Raw genomic sequence first — 16,566 nt, 5'->3', positions numbered from 1 at the left:
GTTCTCAAATCGGATGGAAACAGCTCTCTGCTGACAATAATCTTCTGGAGATGTTGGCCTTGTGGCTCTGCCATCAGCTGTGTCAGTTGGGTCTCTTGGTCCTCGTGCAGCTGAGCCTGCAGAGATCGCTTCTCAGATGATGTAGTACGTGGGGACAATGTGCTATTACTGGAAAGTTAATTGAGCAAGAGCAAGATGATGTAAGCTTCAAATCATCCAATGGGTTATTTATCCGGAAGATATTCTGACTTGCTCAGGACACGTTTTCAGCAGTTTTAGCTCTGTGTCTCTGGTGGAATCCCAGAGACCACATGGCATATAAAGAGCTTCTGTGAAGCAACACTCCAGCACATCACTCACAGCTTGCCAAAAAGACCATGAGTGCATGTATACCACCTCTGTTTATGACTTCCACATAATTATCAAATTAAGGACAGTCATGGCTTGTCATTTTTACCAGGCAGGTATCTGCATTATTTCCCAAGCCACTGCTCTTGGTGCTCAAGTAACCCAAAAAGGGAGCCTGGTTCCTTCCAGTAGCACAACCACATGTCGAAGAATCACCTGACGTGCATGCAAATCATGCCCTTGTTTTTATGTCCCAGCGTGAAGTTTGCCATTTTCCAAGCTCAGTTTTCAAGCATTCCTGAGTCACCTTCACCAGCTGTTCCCCAACACCAATCCATGCAGTCAGTTGTCCCTGCCTGTAAGACCAGGAGCTTCCAGGCCCACCGGGAGTCATTACCTCCGACAAGGCAGGTGTCACACCTCAGCACCGCGTCAGCGGCAACCTTCAGTGAGGTCCCTCAGTTTCAGGCCAGAAAAGCAGTCACAACGTGTCTTCTGCCATAGACGGGCTGTGTCCGTGAGAGGTTGTGCAGTCTCTGTCCTCATGAGCAGACAAAGCCTTGAGCAACCTGCTCTGAGCCAAGTGCTGCCCTGCTCTGAGCAGACGGTTGGGCTGGAGACCTCCCTGTGGTCTTCCATCTCGAACCAGCTCATGTTTCAGACAGCACTTTTCCCCTTTCTTTCTGAAAAGGATGATTTGCCTGTGGTGGAGACAACATAATGAATCTGTTTATATTCTCAGCCTGCTAAGAAGGGATTCAGTTTGCAATGAAGATTTCAGAGGGACACTTAATCCAGCCATCCTGTCCCTTAGTCAGGGCCAGTCAGTCTTTACAAAGCCCCATTATATGAGAAAGGTAAGTCATAAACCAGAATGGGTGAGGAGGAGGAGACATAGCCTTTGTTGTGTTTCTAACAAATCGAGGTGGGTCTGATGCTTCTGGAGTGAAGCCTCATTTTTATTATCGTTCATAAATCCTAGTACAAACCTCAAGCAAGGATTACGTTCCTTTTCAATTGCACTGCTTTACCATTCAGTGAGTCGCAGCAACCACTTTGCCAGAGCATTTTTGTCTTCAGTTTATCTTTTTATCTTCAATCAGCCCCATCTCAAGGGGACCAAATCCCACCAGTGGCACAAGGTTTGTGCAGCATCCCCAGGGAGAGCCGCTGCTCCCAGCATGTTGCGCTGGAAGCCTTTCATTCTCCACATTGCTGCCCACTTGTTTAATTCCCCGAGCTGTAAGGTAGCCAGGAAAACATGCACAGTATTCAGAGCTAGAGCCCTGCCCTGTCTTTAGGACCTGCTGAAATATTTTAGGAATTCACGTTGTCTGACATGGTTTACGTCTCTGAAATGTGAATCTCTAGGGCTTTGTTGCCTCATTTAAAGGTAAAGTTACAGTCTGTCGGGTGCAGTGATGCCCTGGGAGGACAATTGTCTCCTCTTAAACAGCCTCTGATTATTTTTGTGTGTGTGTGTGTATGGCAGTAGTAAGCTGCCTGCTAATTGTGCAGCTGTCTTGAAGCTATCCACCCAGTTTGCTGCAGGGAACTGCTGTGGCTGCAGGCACATGGTCTCTCGTTTCTCTGAGAGCAGCGGGCAGATCACTGACAGCTTGTAGATGACAGGAGAGTGCAGCTGTAAGAAGGAATTGTGACTTCAGGACATTGCTCAATACACAGCATCCTTTTAAAAAGTAGCATAGAAACCCAGAAAACTTGTTTTCTATACAGGATACAGTCTGGCTCTTAATGCTCTGCTTACTCTGCAGGGATGTCGCAGCATGGAGCTCAGTTTTACATCTGAAGAACAGTTGAATGCTATGAGGTCAGTTCACAGGGTGCAGAACACCCTCTGTGTCAGGGGAATGCTAAATGCCTGTGAAAGCATGTGGGTGAAAGACAGAGGCTTTCGTTACTTGGTGGAATCTGATTTCCTTCCAGGGACTAACTGGTTTCTCCGAGCTCACACAGCAAAGATGAAAAATTCCATATCCTGACTTCAGTTCATGCCCTTCCCCAGGTTTCTCCTCCTCCATGTGTCTGCACGCTCATCCTTCATCCCTCACAGTGGGCAAATAGAAGGAAAATATTGCTGGTAAAATTGTCTCTCCAATGTTGCTGACAAGTAATCTGTCCGTTGCTTATTTTCAATATACACTGAGCTGGAGAACCTGCTAGTGTGTGTGTATTTCTAAAGGTCTTGTAGCTGATATGGAAATGTCTGACTTGTCTGAATTTGCTGGACCTAAAATTACAGTGAATTGTGTGTGTGGACTGACATTTCCATTAGGCTTTGAGGTCAAAAGCCATATAAAAATAAAAATCCTCCATAAAATGTATATAAATGAGCTTACTCTGTAGCTGGTCTGACCTCCTTAGTATCTGCAGCAGATAAATCAGGCATATTTTGTAAGATAACTGTGCTCCAAAACATAACTCCAAGCTCAGAAGGGCATTATTTCCAGAGCGCTGCTGGAAAATGAAAGCATCCCCATGTTCCAGTGCTTCGCTCTTGCCTTGCGAACAGTGCTAGCATCTTCCCCACAGGTCAGTCTAGCTTAGAGATCCCGATGGATTTTACACCACAGATTTGCCCACACTGAACATCGTTGATGTTCCAGGCTCATTCGCCTGTTTTAGGTAGCAAAGTCCGTAATGTGGATTTTGAGGATAAAATCTGCATGGGCAAGCCCATGTCCCAGTAGTAGCCCACCTTCTAAAGACTCCCATCCCAAAGCTTTCTCAGTGCACTGTCAACCTGTGTCAGATTGGTGCTATTTTGTGTCTCTGTGAGAAACTCTGGCCCAATTCAGTGCTCCTCATATAGGTATTTGCCTACAATTCAAGACAACACAGAGCAATCTGGAGGTGCAAGACCCTTTTTTTTTTTTTTCGGTGTCAGTGGGGAGAAGTAGTTCCAATGCCTAAATCAAGTAGTTAGCAGTCTGCATGGCTTCCTCCGCTTGAGGCTCACCTTGTAACCTCTCCTGATGGCGTGGGAAAGGCTTCCTTTCCCACGCCAAATCAAAGAAGTGGGCAGTCTCTCCCTAGATTAAGCTCTAACCTACTTAGAAAACCCAGAAAGCTTCTTGACAACCATATGCTTGTTTCTAGGAGAGCACAATTGTTCCTAAATCCTTACAAGGTGCTATTTGCCCATATTATTTAGTTGGTGGGAGTGCATCCATCCATCTCCAGCTATCTCAGAGTTAGCCATCTCCTCTGAGCCAGTTTTCCATGGCTTCAGTATAGCCTCAAGAAATAGGAACTTACTTCACTTGTCTTGCTACTCTCTTCAAAATGTGATGAGTGTCCCTTTGGAATTGCTCACCAGCAAACGGAGGGGGCTTAAGCAGGTCTCAGATTAGAGCTTGACTTTCATGTGATCCAATTAATTGAGATTTAAACCAAGCTCCTACACTAAGCAGCAAAGGCTAAAGTTGATCTTCCATAGTAGCAGATTATTTCTGAGGAATTTCATGAGCTTGGGCTGAATCGGTTTAGGTGAATGTTAGATGAGTTTAATTGTACCTCAACAAAATGCTGTGGGAAAGGGGATGTTGTATTGGATTTACATGGCAAGGGTTTGGTAGCGGGAGGCTGCAGGGGTGGCCTCTGTTAGAAGAGCCCAGCAGCTGCCCCATGTTAGAAAAGAGCCAGCTCCAGCCAGCTCCAAAAGGGACCTGCCGCTGGTCAGAGCCAAGCCAGTGAACAGAGCTGATTGTGCTTTTATGAGATCAGATTTAAGAAAGGGAAAAGCCTGCGGCACAACAGCAGCTGGGAGAGATGGGTGAGGAAATGTGAGCGAAGCAGCCCCGCAGCCCCCAAGGTGAGTGCAGCAGGAGGGCAGGAGGTGCTCCAGGCACGCAGCAGCAGTTCCCCTGCGGCCTGTGGAGAGGCCCCTGGTGGAGCAGGCTGTCCCCCTGCAGCCCACGGGTCCCACACGGAGCAGATCTCCACGCTGCAGCCCGTGGAGGAGCCCCCGGTGGAGCAGGTGGATGTGGCCTGGAGGAGGCTGCGGCCCATGGAGAGCCCCCGCAGGAGCAGGCCCCGGGCCGGAGCTGCAGCCCGTGGAGAGGAGCCCACGCAGGAGCAGGTCGTGACATAGAAGAGGGTGGATGTGGGGACGGTGTTTTTAGTTCGCTTTTAGTTTCTCACTGTTTTAGTCCACTAGTGATAGACAATAAATTACATTAATCTCCCTGTGCTGAACCTGTTTTGTCCACAACTGAACAATTGTTGAGTGATCTCCCTGTCCTTATCTCAACCCTTGAGCCCTTTCCATCGTATTTTCTCCCCTTTTCCTATGTGGAGGGGGTCTGAGAGAGTGGTTGTGGTAGAGTTCAGCTGCCCAGCAGGGTAAAACCACCACAGATGTTCCTTCCCATGCCTTTATTGAGGTTGCAGCTCTCACTCATGAGCAGATGTGTCTGGTCTTTTTAAAACTCTTCCACAGAACAAAGCCTTAGAGCTAAAAGCACCCAAGGCCCTGCTGAGGGGCTGGTGAGTCCTAGTGGCAACAGGGAGAGCATAAAAAGCCTCAAAATCCTTGTAAGAAAAGATGAGAAAAATCTGCAGCAAGGGGCAGGAGCAGATAAGAATATACAAGCACCACAAACATTGAAAGAGCCTCAGCATTTTAAGCAGCATCCTATTATAACCTCGGACTGCATTCTATTAGCATAAAAATACCAGTTGTATTTGTTTTGTTAAAGCTTTGCTGAGTAGACCCATAATCTAATGCAGTTTATCAAGTAGCTTTTCAGGTCCTATGCGGAGGTGAACAGATGGCTCTTCTGTGTGTCTGCGTAAGAAAATCCCTTTCTGCAAATGGGATGTCAGGTGAGCTCCTCAGCACACCAATTAATGGAACAAATTCACACTTGTGTATTAAGTTAACTGTGCAGCAAAACAGATCTGACTGTCAGGTTAGTTTCCACTCAACTCTGGTAAATTAATTAGCTTTCCAAAGCTAATTACAAAGTAAATACAAAGTAGAACTGTAAATTACTCATTTACAAATTGAAATTGGAATAAACATTTTCTAGATAGGTAAGACATCAGAGCATACATTGCAAGCAGAACCAGGAGTCTTCTCCTTGCTGATATCAACAGGAGCTGATTTGATCCAGCCCAGGGTAATAGTGGTAGCTCTGAGTTTTTCTTGGATGGCGAAAAGAATCAATGATACTTACATCAAAGAGATAGCTGCAAAATCTCATTGAAGAGATTTTGAGGCTGGGAAGAATCATTAATGTCCACCCCAACCTCCTGCAGGACAGGAGGAAAGATTTTCAAGTAGTTAATCCAAATGTATTGCATCATATCTGGTTGTATTAGTAATACAATCAAATACAATTGTGTTACTGATTGCTAATAAAATTAAGTATGAATAAATGCATTATATATTATTATATATAGATATATATATGCAATATATATTATTATATATAGAAATATATATTAGACTATATTAGAAATATCTGTGTGTTTATAAGATGGATCTGGGCTGCTGAAATTGAGCGAAGATATTGTGATAACTCCCATTTGGATCTAATTATCTTTGATAAAGGTTCTCTCTAGACTATAGGAAGAAATAGGAACCTGCAGGGCTCATCTGTCTCATTTTAGGCATTTGCATTATGGTGAGGTGACCAGAACCCTGAAAGAACATATTGCTCTGCATTCACTGAAAAGAGGAGGTAATGGTTAGCATAGGGGTAAATGTCTGCATTGCAGGCATCCATAGTTCCTAGATAAATCTCACTTATTTAACTGGAAAGCTTTTAGGATTAAAAAATAAAAATAAAAATAAAAAATAGATGAACCAACTGAACGCAAAATGAAAGAGCAACAACCAAGTTGCTCCATTTGTAAATTGGCCCTGTCTCATCTGTCGTCCTCAAAATAGGAATGGGAAAAAATGAACCTTGAATCCAGTCTGTTCCTGGGATTTTACTAAACAAGCATATGTGAGTGCCCAGTGAAAGCTGACAGGTGGGCTGCATTTAAAGTACATTTCCTAGGGATTAACTTTTTCTTAATCAGAATCAATAGCAGTTTAAATCACTTTCAGATGTGGGAGGGATGGAGAGCAGAGTGAAGGTAGTAGAGGCTGTGAATAATAAATGTGCATGACTTGTTTTTGTTGTAAATAGAAATAATTATGCCAAAAGCAGATTTAAATCAAATATTTGTTCTAGCCTATTATTGTATGGCACAAATTATATGGTTTTAAACTTGTCATGCGTTTGATGCCTCTGTTAACAGGCAGGAAATTTCAGTAAGAGGCATAAACCACAACTGTTTTCCATTTGACTCAGGACAGCCGTGTATCATCAGTGTTCCCAAATCAGCTTATTCATCTTCAGTGTTCTAAGATTTAACAGAAGTTAAAATAACAACAACAACAAAACAGACAGAACAAACAAACAGAAACCAGAAAAATGAATTGTTGGTGCTGAAATGCAACATTTACAAGATGCTGCCCAGAAAATCTCCCAAGCAGAAGGAATGGTGAGTTGGTGAGAGGTTTTTCCAGTCCTACAAACTCAGACAAAACAGAATTACCCCCTCACTTAGCAAAGGTTCAGTCTCATCTGCACTACTGAGGCTTTGTTCTCCCCACCACAAGGGCTGCAGGAGCTATTGCTCATTACATGGTAGGAAGTCAGGGAGAATCTTCTGTCCTGCTACGAGTCAAGTGGGCAGACCACAGGGGACCTAACATGATGACACTAGGAAAGTGATATACAAGCGTGATGTTAGTGCCTACCGCCTGTAGGGCATCAACATACACACATCCTCCCATCCCTGAGAGCCTCAGGAGATGTCCCAGGGACCTCAGAGCTAGGGAAGAAGAAGACCTGGGCACACCTTTCTCTGGACTATTTTGAAAGGTCCCAGTGTTCAGTGTGGAGCTGGCTCTCAAGCGATGGGTCTCCTTAGCCCTGTTTTCCCGTGTCCTTCTCTCAGCCCAGGCTGGTCCTGTGGCCAAAGCCTGGGCTGAGGGTGGTGTGTGGGCAACTCATACTGTGCAGCTTCTCTGTGGGGACATCTAGCAGATATCCCTCAGCTGGAGTCAGGTCCCTGCTCTGCAGATCAAGGACACCTCTCCTCATCTCCTCCTGCTGTACAGGGAGGCTATCAGTGCCAGGTAACTAACAAAATTTCACATCCAACATATTTCAGCTTCTTTCTGTTTTCATAAAAAGCCGAGTGCCTCTCACCATTTTCTCTGTTTATAGAGCAGGGCATGGAAACAAAATCAGGGCCATATGTTGTATTTGTTTCAGCAACTGTGTGGCTCACATTGCAGAACAAGGCAGCGGGCACTGCCACACAGAACTACATATGACAAATGTATGCAGCCCCATGCAGCAAAGACGACATGACAGGGACAACACCAAGACCCATGGCTCCCACTGGAAAGTTTCGGTTAGCTTCTCTGGGCACCCATGAGTGGTTGACCTCGTGCACTTCTCCTCTGTGCCTTTTTCTTATACTTACTGCTGGCAATAAATCGCCGTCTGACGTAGGGCCAGATGTACACTGAGCCAAAGTACACTCAGGCAGGAAGGAACAAGGGAAAATGTGTGTTATATTCATGTACGTGTTGCCGCTGCAGTAAAAGCACAGGCCTTGCTGTGCAGTATTTTCAAGAGTTGAAACCTCGGTAATAGTACTGGACTTGTACTTCCAATGTGTATGCCTTCTTTAAGGGGGATGATGTGAGGTCACCGCTGCCATCCAGATTGGCAGCAGTGGAAAAAAACATCCTCTGTCATGCTAGATCCCCTGACCCGTACGTACCTCCTCCCTTCTGCTGATGGCAGCAGCTCAGCTGTGTACCAAAGCTTAGCTACTGAGTCACTGGAACCGAAGCATCCAAACAGTGAGTTATTGGAAAGCTATTTGCAATGAATAGTGATTCAATGACCCAAATTTGATGTCTTTTTCACATGAATTTGAGAAGAATCTGATTATTGTTCTGTTTTCCCAGAAAGATTTTCACATTTCACACTCGTGTTTTCCAGGAACAGGAGGCAGCAGAGCAGCCACACAGTGCAGGATGCACTTCTTGGCAATTTCCAAAGTGCTGTGAGCAGAATATGCCAAGAATCTTGTTTCTAAACATCCACTAAATGTCCTCTGCCTCTGTAAAAGTCTCTAAGGCCCCTTTTCCTGAAAGCTAGAAAACTTTTTTGTACACAAAAGTGTATAAAAACTACCTGTGTGCAAACTTGGGCCTTTTGATTGATCTGAGGAAGCCATCCAGACAGCTCCTTAGGCTGAAACTCATTTTCCCCCTTTCCCCCCAGACCTTCAGTCACCAAGCCAGTAAGCCCATCTGCTGTCAGAGGTTGAAACTCCATCCCCTACTTGTCATTTTGGCAGCAGTCTCATTACTCTGAGCCCTCCATGGCATGGCTTTCTGTTAGGAGGGATTCAGTCTTATCTGAGTGAGCATTGTCAGAAGGAATGCAAGATAGAAAGCAATGAGCAGAACCAGATTCTGCCCAAATACAGTGCTCTTTTCAGATTTTCTGGAGACTTGCATTGAATTAATAATACCTGATTTCATAATGGCTTTCAGGCTGCTATCTCAAAGAGTTCACACATAGCGGATGAGCACTGGTAACTTGCAGATGACTTGGTCATTTAGTGGCACGAGCAGAACAGAACTGGGGCTTCCTGATTAACGCCACCTGATATAACTTAACAGGAGGGCAAATCCTGCCCTGTGGTTTGCCTAGCTCATATGTGCAGCATGGTACAAGATAATTAGTGGGGGGTGATAGTTTACATGTGACAATTGTTGGGATAGGTCTTGGGCATCAGGCCTGTTTTTTCATTTCGTATCTGTCTGGTACCCAGCAGACCATGTTTTCTGTGACCAAAGTTAATGTTAGTGGTAACAATATCATCATGATTCAGAACAGCCTCTGCATTTTCTGGCCTGTTACTTCTTCTGCAGAGTAAATATCTAATCATAATAAAAGTGAATAAAGATGAAGTCTGCATGGAGCAAAGGTAAGGTCTGGACTATCAGTCTCGGATGGAAGACGAAAAATACGATCTACTCTTTTGGTAGTCTGAATTATAATCCCACTGAGCACAGCCAGGAACTGTAGTAAATTCAGACGTCCAGAGTATAGCCATAGACTCGAGTGTGTGCATATTGTTAAACACTGTCTGACAGCAGAGAATGTTTTCCTTACTTGACTGGGAGAAATATTATCCTGGCTGCCTCTTTTATTTTTTTTAACTAGAACAGGGAAATGTAAACAGCACAGGCCATGAATACATGTGTCTGGAAGCTATAGAGCAAATGAGTGAGCTGTAACAAGGGGGTAAAAAGAGGTGACTTCTTATGGTAGCAGACTGCAAGATGTGGGCTATAGATGTTGTGTCAACAGAGTTGGGGAGTGCTTGCAGACATCTTGAGCAGAATTCGTCTCCAGTATAGGAACAAGGAGCCAGCTACCTTCCCTTGTAGTCAACTCAGAAAAACAGTGATTCCTACACAGGATCCCTAATACAGACATCTGCATTGACTAGAAAGACAGTTATGGACAGCCAGCACATCTGTAGTTAGAGCATATACTTCATTCGTTTATTGCTGCTCATACTCCAGTGGGGATACAGGCCACCGTGTCCAGAAATAAATAAATAAATAAATAAATAAATAAATTGTTCTCAGGGTGGTCATTCAGTGTTGACGTCTAATAGACTAGAAATTGAGAGGGGAGGGAAGCTGAGCTGATCATCAAGGTGGATTTATTTTAAAGTGAAGAGATGGAAGTGTGTGAAGAGGTTAAGTGTGAAAGGTGACAGAACAGCTTGAATGAAAATAGGAGGGCAGTTGTAAGAGGATAACACATAAGAAGGGATGTGGTCGCTGGGGCAGCAGGTATAAAGAAAAGCTCTGATGAAGTATGAAGCTAAACAGAACTTGATGCAAATCAAAAGAATGAATGTACCAAATTCTTTCTTTTAAATCCCTTACAGAGTCTGCTGAAGAGCCTTCATGGATAAAGGCCGGTGGGGTCTGGTGGTACATGCTGGCTCCTGAAGGTCAGAGCAGGTAGGCTCAAGAGCTGAGACAGATGATGGGGAAAGCCCAGCCTTCTGCACTTTATGAGAGGCTGCAGTGAAAGTTAGGGTGGGCAGAGCTCCCTTCTCTCTCAGACCATCACTTCTCAGGAGAAAGTAGCACATAACCTGTCTCTTCGTCCATGCTGGAAGAACATTTCAGAACGAGGAGGGTGGTGCTGACTTGCCTGACTTATGCTGGTTTTCTCAGCATTCCTGCAATGCTTAGGGAAGGGCTTCCTTGCTCCTGACCATTTCATTTCAGATGGTGTTTGAGAACTTTATTGAGAGTCTGGGCAAAGCTGGGGCAAGGTGGTGATGGGGACTGTCTGGGAGAGGCTGCTCTGGGCAGTAGCCTGTTGTAGTGTCCCTGCAGGATGGGGTGAGCTGTTTCCCTTTCTGTACTAAAAGACTGCCAGTTTTCCCTGAGGAAATAGAAGGATGTCTCTCACCAGAAATCTTTCCGAGCTGCGTGAGACAGAAGCAGCTGTGTGGGGGAAGGCATCAGACGGGAGGAAGTCCTCAAGTTGTTTCTGACTTGTGAACATCTTGGTTCTTATGACCATGCAAGCTGCTGAAATGTGAGTTCCCTTTTGAGTCTGAATTTGGAGTGAACTGACCGGCTGACAGTGTGATAGGCTAAAAAATGGTGGTGGGAAGGGACCTCCAGAGGTCACCGGTTGTCTCTGTCATGCCCCTCACATTTCCAAGGACACTCTGAACTGATAGGTTGTGTACTAGTATCTACAGTTGGAATTGAAGCCCAGTAATGGCCCCAAATTATTTTGATGTTTCCCTATCATCCATATAAACGTAATTGTGGTACCTAGACATCCTTCAAAGGGACTTGTCAAGGATCAGGTGAGAAGTCTGTGGAAGAGCAGGGATTTGAACAAAGTATCCCAAGTTTCAGCCTGTGTGCATGTGGTGGTTTTACCGCGCTAAGCAGCTGAACACCACAACCACTCTCTCACTCCCCCTCCTTAGAAGAGGAGGGGAAGAAGTAAAGGAAAGAACAACTCACGGGTTGAGATAAGGATAATTTAATTAAAGGGAAAAAATAATTATTAAGGAAAGATTATTATTAATTAAACAATTTAACTAAAGGGAAATAAGGGAAAGGGGAAAAGGGAGGGGGAAAGGGAAGAAACAAAACAAAACAAGTAAAGGCTGTGTGGAAGTGCAGAGGAAAGAAATTACTCTCTACTTCCCACAAATGAGCGATGCTTGACCACGTCCTTGAAGCAGGGCCTCAACGCACGTAGCCGGTGTTCGGGAGGAGGACAGACGTTTTCGCAACGAGAGCCCACCCCTCCCCTCTTCTTCCTTTCTCCGCCTTTTATTGCTGAGTGTGACATCGTATGGTACGGAATATCCCTTTGGTTGGTTTAGGTCAGCTGCCCTGGTGATGTTTCTTCCTCACTTTTTTGCCCACCCCCTAGGAGGGTTAGAGAGAGTCCTGATGCTGTGCCAGCACTGCCCAGCAGCAGACACAACCCTGGTGTGATAGCACTGCTGTTCTAGCTACAAGTGCAGAGCACAGCACTGTATGGGCTGCTGCAGGGAAAGTTAACGTCCCAGCCAGACCCAGCACAGTGCAACCAAAGAGCCCTGCACTGTAGCAACATTAACGGTACCGGAACATGGAAGAGCACGGAACGAGGGCTTTCTTTTTCTCCAGTGAGCTACATGCCTGGCTTCACTGCCTTCCTGGTTTGCCTGAGGGAGGTCACCCCACAAGGAAGGCAGTGGGATCTGCTACAGTTGGGCATTAATTAGTTTGGCCTAAAGACCTGAGGCACACAGGCTGGCTGCAGAGGTAATAAGCTCCCGGAGTGAAGTCAGGGTGGCTTTCCAAGGACAGGGCTGGCCAGCTGCTCTGTCGATATGGGACCTGCTTCACACTTGTCTTGGCTGCACAAACTGCTTTGCAGCCCAGAAAGTGATGTCCTGATGTGGAAAGGTTGTCTGTGTTCCTGTTATTGTCGTGGTTGCATTCCTTGAGTTTTCTCCATGCGTTGAATTAGACGGAAGGCGTCAGTTTGGGCTAACATCAGAAATTACTTGGACCACATGAATTCTGAGACACTAAGCAAACTATCTTTATCACTAGGGTGAATATACGCTTCCTGTGTCATAGGAAGGAATTAAGACAAAAAAAAAAGTGAACCATGGGTAAAGGGCAGCTTTGCCTCTGCCTTTATCCCCCATCTTCATCAAAGCAGCTGGGAACACTTAATTTAACCACTTATTTAAGAAATACACTTGTAAAAAGTGATTTAGCAACCAGCTAAATAGAAGGAATGTAGTTAAAAATTAATCCAGGTAGTTTACACATACAAAACTGGCAATTCGTCTCAAACAACCTTTAAAACACTGGCATCCTCTAATGTTATTGGTCACTCGGAAACCACAGAATTATTCTGGAAGTGGTAACTTAAAACAGAATTGCATGTTCTGCATGAACATTTGCTCAGCTGTTGAGGTCCTTATCAGTCTGTGGCAGCTTGAGTCAAATATAATCCACAGCAGATTGAAACTTCAGAGCATCTTACGTTTATGAACCTGATGGGAGGGCTTTTGGAGCTGTGAATCAATGTGAATTTGAACTCCTTGGGCTCAATGAAATGGGTAAGAGAGAACATGATGCTAACAGATGCTGTTGCTGGAGCAACAACAAAGCACCAAGAGGACGTGGAGAAAGGGCTTTCTGATGCTTCTAAGATGAGTTTTCTGAATAAGAAACTTATACACGTGCAGTGATCAGCCAGACCTGTTAGTACTGTTTTACTTGCTTTGTCTGCAGCTGCTCTCAGGACGGCACAACCCCCGCTGCAGCACTGGAGTGATTCCTCCTGCAGTCTTACAGGAGGGAAGACCTGAAATCTCTTCCCTCCATCAGTCAAATAAACTTGCTAGCTTTTTGTGAAGGAATGCATAATTTTAAAGAATCGTAAACCATGGCAACTCTCTTTGTGTTGTACGGTTTAGTAGTGAGGGAGGCCAGAACCCTCTAAAGATACTCCTTTTGCTGTCCTGCTCTGGCCTTCCTCTTCTTCCTTTCTGAATGTCATGCTTAGAAGCTGGAAAAGCTGTTAGAGGGCAGGGAAAAAAACAGTGTTTTTCAGGTCTTTGCATTGCTGTGGTGATTTATGCATAGGGTTATCTATGGGAGCTTCAGAGAGTAGCAATTACAGATCTCCGGTCATCAACTTGGTTCTCCAAAGGACATGAGCTCCCATTAGAAATGGTGACAGCTACCAAGCACTGTCTTTCATGGAGCATCTGCAGTTGCTTCAGAAGTCCAAAGGTTTTACTAAATATAGGCTATATTAAAATTTTTATTTCTATTTCTTGATCTGTTGCAAAGTAACATCAGGACTTGTCCCAGGGAGCTCCCTTTGCTGGGAGGGGAAGAAGGACCTGCACTGCCACAGAGCCGGTGGGGCTGGCTCCAGCACCCCGCTGGGTCTCCCCACACAAATGCCATCATCTGCTGGTGGTGGAGGGGCTGGCTAGCAGAAGGGGAGCTTGTGCGAGTGCAGCGTGCTCCAGTTTCTCGCCTGCATGCTCTGTGCTGGGAGGCTTCCAAGTGGCAGGTCTTCAAGAAGCTCAAGGACTTGTGCTGCACCCCATGGGGTATAATGCAGAGTGTTATAGCTGAGGGTGCACAGAGCTCACAGACTTCTGCAGCATTGCTGCAGCGAGGATCGATCCCATGTGCAGGGAAAATGGGAGCTGTCTGCTGTGCTTTTGCTGTTTAGGAGGGAAAATAACTGACAGATGTGGCCGTAAGAGTGTGGCCCTATGCACAGCTGACGTAAAGGGCAGCGGGAAGATAATAGAGGTTATTTGTTTTACCTGGGAAATGAGCTGAGTTAAACCAGAAAGAATGATGCCATGAGCAATCATGGGCAGCATTTTCCCTGAAATTACATTGAGGTTTTATAACAACTGCTATTGAGCTTCATACTGTTATGAGGCTGGTTCAAACAGTGGGCTGGCTGGTAATTAGGCGCTGCTATAGCCCAAAGCTGGTCCCATCATCAGTGCTGTGATGGTGCAGTCATCAGTGCAGGCAGCCGTGGTGCTTTGGGTAAGAACAGCTCCAGGATTTAGCCTGTGCAGATTCCTTGTAATCGTGGTATAGACTAGCCCCAAACTGCATACAAAACCCCAAATCCCAGACTTTTGTTTTGCTTTGGCTCCTGCCATCCCAAGTATTCAACAACAGCCCTTACCCGTATGGGTCTAGAACTAATGCAAAATGGCACGATGTTTTTAAAGCAAGGAAATGGAGCATTTCATTTGAAACAACCAGCTGAAGTTACAAAAAAAAAATAAAAAGTTCAAAATTGTTGACTGCTTAGCAGGCAATTAAAGAAGAAAAAAAAGTTGTTTATTAGATAATCTCATTTAAATAAAAACACCAAGGAGATCAAGTAATTTACTGACACCAATATAGGCAATTTGTTTGCTCATTTCCACTGATTTGTCTCGTCTTAAATATCTGGAATGATGCTTACCATCCCTTTGCATGAAGTCTGTAAAATACCTTATGTATAGTGCAAGCTTTAGCACAGAGGCTCTAACATGAAAATAATCTCTTACCGCCTTGAACAATCTAACCTTCCCCAGGCAGGCAGACTAACTGATGATCTCCTCCTTAATCAAGTCAGGATGTATTTTGTAATACATATGGCATTTCCATGGGCCAAGGAACATGAAAAGTGGTCTCTAACTCTTGTCACTGTTGGACTATAGAAAGATTTCTTTATTAAGCCATATAACTTAAGTATTTACTAGGGAAATTGCTGTGCTCTGTAGAAGTTTTCAAAAAGAAGTAAAACCATTTTCATGTAGGGTGGCTTGTGAATGCTGATCCAGTCTGTCCTGGTCTATCCACTGATGTCTTTGCATTTGGGGTTGGGAATTCTCAGGTAGTTTTAAAGACAGGATTCACCTTCGCTGTCGAGATTTGGCAAATGAAAGTATCAAAAGCCACAAGGCGTGGACCTATGACCTCTATGGAAGCTTTCATCTGCCATAATCAGATGAGAGATTGCAGAAGGAGTATCTTCCATAAGGTCACCTATGGAAAAAGCTCATGTGAAACCTTTGTGCTTTTCTGTCTGTCTGTCTACAGTCTGAATTCTCTCAGGCATTGCCTCAGGTAGCCCAGAGAAGTGCCCATAGCCAAGGAATTGCCTGCTCTGTAGCTCTGTAGAAAAGGTGGTCCCAAATGCAGTCCATCAGAAGGCAGCCATGAAGATGTTACTTTTTCCCTGTACCACAGGAAGGGGGGTAGTTTATAATTTCCCCGTATGAAACAAACCGTTGTACAACCTAAAATACAAAATATAAATCTGAACATAAACGACCTAGAAGTGTTAGGTAAGTGTTTCATAGCATTTCTGTAGCTTTACATGAACCAAAATGTAAGTCCATGCTGCAAATTACCCCACCATTTGTTTAATACGTTAATTTATTCTTTCTAAATGAATTAACACACCTTGACACTGTGATAACAATAACGTATGATATATTTTATATCAGCTTTAAACTCTCAGGCAACTTTGCAAACTTTGCATGAATTCTCTTTTTTTTTTTTTTTTTCTCCCCACAGAGGACAGATCACATTTGTCTTGTTTGACAAAGTAGAAGATTGAGATGCCCTGATGTCTCTATGTTTAAGCTTGCAATGTGCAGAGTGACTTCATGCTCCCGTCTTCAATATTGGCTTCAGCAAAGCCTAAATACCTCTTCCAATCTCAATCTAAATTATTTGGTGAAGGAAGTGTGAGGAGTTACTCTGATGACTAGTTCCTGAATTCAGAAACACCTGGAATCCAGCCTTGAGCTTGGGTCTGTTGTTGGACCATGGCTGAGAAGAGACTTAAAAGAGAGTTGCGACTTGATGGTGCTGTGGGAATAAGCATTAACACCACTTAGGGCTTCTTAGGACTAAAAAAAAAAATAAAATCTTGAGTAATTGATCTTCACAGCACATCTGAAAAGGTGAGAGACTATTTGCCAGTCTGAGAGAAGGGGAAAACTGAGCTGTGCTCATTTACCTCATATCATACAGATGTTTCAGAGCCCAATACAACCTTAATT

The 16,566-nt window shown here is 44.5% G+C and overlaps 1 long non-coding RNA gene across 2 annotated transcripts in view; it reads left to right on the top strand.

Annotated features, from left to right (window-relative positions):
- The first annotated feature begins 11,286 nt into the window (after nucleotides 1-11,286).
- LOC106038449 (uncharacterized) overlaps nucleotides 11,287-16,566 on the top strand; it is a 29,167-nt gene continuing 23,887 nt past the window's right edge. Inside the window, exons 1-2 of one of the 2 annotated variants that reach the window (XR_010828791.1) lie at nucleotides 11,287-13,080; nucleotides 16,076-16,467. This is a non-coding gene — a long non-coding RNA (uncharacterized lncRNA). Of the gene's footprint in view, nucleotides 16,468-16,566 lie in introns of both variants that reach the window. The other variant, XR_010828790.1, reaches the window with a different exon arrangement.

This window comes from Anser cygnoides, chromosome 2 (genome assembly GCF_040182565.1).
Source record: "Anser cygnoides isolate HZ-2024a breed goose chromosome 2, Taihu_goose_T2T_genome, whole genome shotgun sequence".
NCBI lineage: Eukaryota > Metazoa > Chordata > Aves > Anseriformes > Anatidae > Anser > Anser cygnoides.
The sequence above is the reverse complement of the archived record's forward strand: the minus strand, read 5'-3'. Positions and strand labels throughout refer to the sequence as shown.